The sequence below is a fragment of the Lathyrus oleraceus genome, chromosome 6 (assembly GCF_024323335.1).
Source record: "Lathyrus oleraceus cultivar Zhongwan6 chromosome 6, CAAS_Psat_ZW6_1.0, whole genome shotgun sequence".
NCBI classification, from domain to species: domain Eukaryota; kingdom Viridiplantae; phylum Streptophyta; class Magnoliopsida; order Fabales; family Fabaceae; genus Lathyrus; species Lathyrus oleraceus.
The window spans coordinates 428181319-428184777 of NC_066584.1; positions in this window are offsets into that span (position 1 = coordinate 428181319).

A 3459-nucleotide genomic window follows, 5' to 3' on the forward strand; every position below is an offset into this window, starting at 1 on the left:
CTCGGATTTTCCACACTTATGAAAATATCTGGTTTTGCTTCTTCCCTGTGATCGTGTAACTAGAGCTTCAGACTGATTAGGAATAACATTCAAACCACACTTCTTTCTTCTAATTTCTTATGCATATATCTTTAATCATTACATTATCAAAGTCCCATTTGAAGCTTAATTTGTAAGTGTTACACCAAGAACTTCTTAGTTATTAGGAAAGGAACTAAGCAATAATAAGGCTTGCAACACATCATCCAACTTAATATCAATAGTTGCAATTGATTCACAATATTCTGAAATACACTCATATGATCTGCCATTGAGTTATCATGCTTATATTTCATATTAATCAACTTCCTGATCAAATATGCTTTATTTTGCACGTTTTTGCGCTCATACAACTCTTTTAATTTATTTCATATTTTATGTGTATCAGTTTCAATTTCAACATGTAGATATACACTCAAGTCTAATCACTGCCTGATGACAAAAACTATCTTCAAATTCATTTTCTTCCATTCGGGATCAGACATATCACTTGATTACCTTTTCTCCCTCAATAGAATCACACATCTTTGTTGTATAACATGGCTTTCATGAGAGTCTTCCAGAATGTATAATTAATAGGTTTGAGCTTAATCATATTGACTTTTGATTTTTCTCCCCTTAAATTGCAACAAAAAGTAAACGAAAGCTCTCGATACCACTTTCTTGAAATACAATTGTGAGTTGGAAGTTCCACATTACTCGAAAAGTGTTGGTTGAACACTTTATAAGTGAGGGGGCCCATATACCCAATGCCTTATATATCCAATGCCTTAAAGTTTTGGGTGAATGTGGTGTCCCTCTCACTTATGTGTTGCTCTTGACCCAGTGTAAATGCTCCATTCATGATTCATCAATGGTATAATAGAGCTGATGGTTAGAGTAAGAGACCAACCTCTTATATTGAAAATCTTCCTAACATGATGGTTAAGTACTCGTGATGCAATAAGGGTGTCAACGGCAGTGCAAGCATGAATGAAAGAGCTTATACTTGAGGGGGAGTTAACTCACACTTGAGAGAAATATTATTGAGATACAAGTGTGAGTTATAAATCCTACATTATTTTAAAAAAATGAAGCTTAAATATTTTATAAATGAGAGACCTCATATTAATTTTTTTAGTGAATATATGATATCTATCTCACTGAAGTGATTATTGTTGACGCAATCCATTTATGTTGTGGAACCAATTTATAATTTATTTATCTTCCTTAAAATGGATGAATTATAATTATAATAACAATTTTAACAATGTAACAATCTCATAGCATATGATATGATTATGAAACAGTATCAAGTTTTGTAAAATAATTATAAAAAAAGGCAATGCTAAAGAGTGTCGGTTCTATTTTATTTTCGGTAAAGAGCAGTATTAATAAGTTTATGAAACAAAAAGAGTGTCTAATCATTGTCTAATGACAAAAACTATCGAAATATTAATAAGTTTATCATTAAGATGCAAAGTTGACTTCAAGCAGTTGGCTAGTTAACCATTTTTTTTCCCGGATAGTGATAGTACAATTGACATAAGATTACGTATTGTACTTTGTTGTATTATTGGCATGATAATGCACAAAATGGTGAAAATAATTTAATTGAAAGTCAAGGAACAAAATACAATAATGTCAACTCTTATATTATCTATGATGTATCCATCCATTAATACTTTATCGTAATTTTATTTAACTAAGCAATCAATTCAAATGATAATAAATTTTAATTATAGATTAATATTTTTTTAATTTGTAGTTAGAATCACGGCCTTGAACAATTTTTGTGTGTGTTTTCTACGTTTTAAAAAAAATAAGAAGGTTAAAACCATATCACAATTATATCATATGAAAATTATATCATATGGTAGCCGTTCTTGGTGGACCAGGTTCGAACTCTTTTATTTATTTATAGTGAATTTCAACAAATAAAATATTTAAAAAAGTCAATATTATAACTATCTTATTTTTTAACATATATTTAGAAACATTACAAATTAATTTATAGCCAATCCTAATGCATTATCTTTTTTGTTTGGTGGAACAAGTTTCCTTCTTGATTAGAATAGAATTCATCCATAAGTAATTTTAGGTTTTGTCAAAAAGAAAATTGTGGGTTTAGTCTATACCTTACCTTTTGTACTTGTTGTTTTCTTTAAATGATAATTTTAAAGTGAGTTGCAAATATTTATTAGAGTTTATAATGTCAACGTAGCTGTGATGACATTTTTTTAAATGATGATTTTGTTTATAATTTTGTCTTAAATACTTTTGATCATTTTATTTTATCAAAAATTAAATTATAATTTCCTTTTTAAAAAAAATGGATTTTGGTTTTTCTATTTTTTATTCTTTAAAGTTTTATTTGACCTCTTTCTTCTGGAGAGTTAGTTAATAAGGAAGACGTGTGAAAGAAGGCCAATGGACGCTCAAAGGTCAGAAGATACCAAAGTGAAAACATTCTTAAATGGAATATCGAAAGAGAAAAGAATAGAAGACTAGAAAACTTTCATGAGCCTAAGAAAACAACGACTTTCTTCTTCAGAGTTCCATGAAAACTGTGGAGCGAGGGAGATGCATGCAATCTTAAAGAAGTATGCAGAGGTGGAAGAAGTGTTGATCCCTTCGAAGAGGGATAAGATAGGGAAGAGGTGTGGGTTCTTCAGATTTAACAATATTTTAGATAAAGGAGTCTTTCTTGCAAGACTGGACAATTTTATCATAGGGAATCAAAAAAATATGCCAATCTACCCAAATTCCAAAGGAGGACTGATGGAAATAAAACGATAATTGGAGAAAAGATCAAGAACAAGCAAGGTGTGCAAATTAAGATCATGGTCAGAGTTCACTACGCCAAATAAGGGAAAAGAGGGCGCTTATTTTGGCCTATAACAGCGCTTTTAAGCGCCCTCTAAAGTGGCGCTGACATAGGTAAAGACAGCGCTTTGTTTTCCTGGAGAAAGCGCTGTCTAAAGGGCCACATTATAGTGCGCTTTATGAAAAAAGCGCCCTCTGGAGTGGTCCATAAAGGGACACCTTAGAGGGCGCTTTCTGGAAAAAGCGCCCTCTAAAGTTGTCAATGTAAAGTGTTTAGAGGGCGCTTTCTGGAAAAAGCGCCCTCTAAAGTTGTCAATGTAAAGTGTTCAGAGGGCGCTTATTTTTTTAAAATAACTAACACTTTAGAGGGCGCTTTCTGCAGAAAGCGCCCTCTAAAGTTGTCAATGTAAAGTGTTTAGAGGGTGCTTTCTGGACAAAGCGCCCTCTAAAGTTCTCAATGTAAAGTGTTTAGAGGGCGCTTCCTACAGAAAGCGCCCTCTAAAGTGTTAGTTATTTTAAAAAAATTTGTTTGAAAAACAGTGGATATTTAATTGGTAACCTGTTCGCATGCTGCAAAAGTGTAAAATTCATATTGATTTCATCCTTTAATCCAAT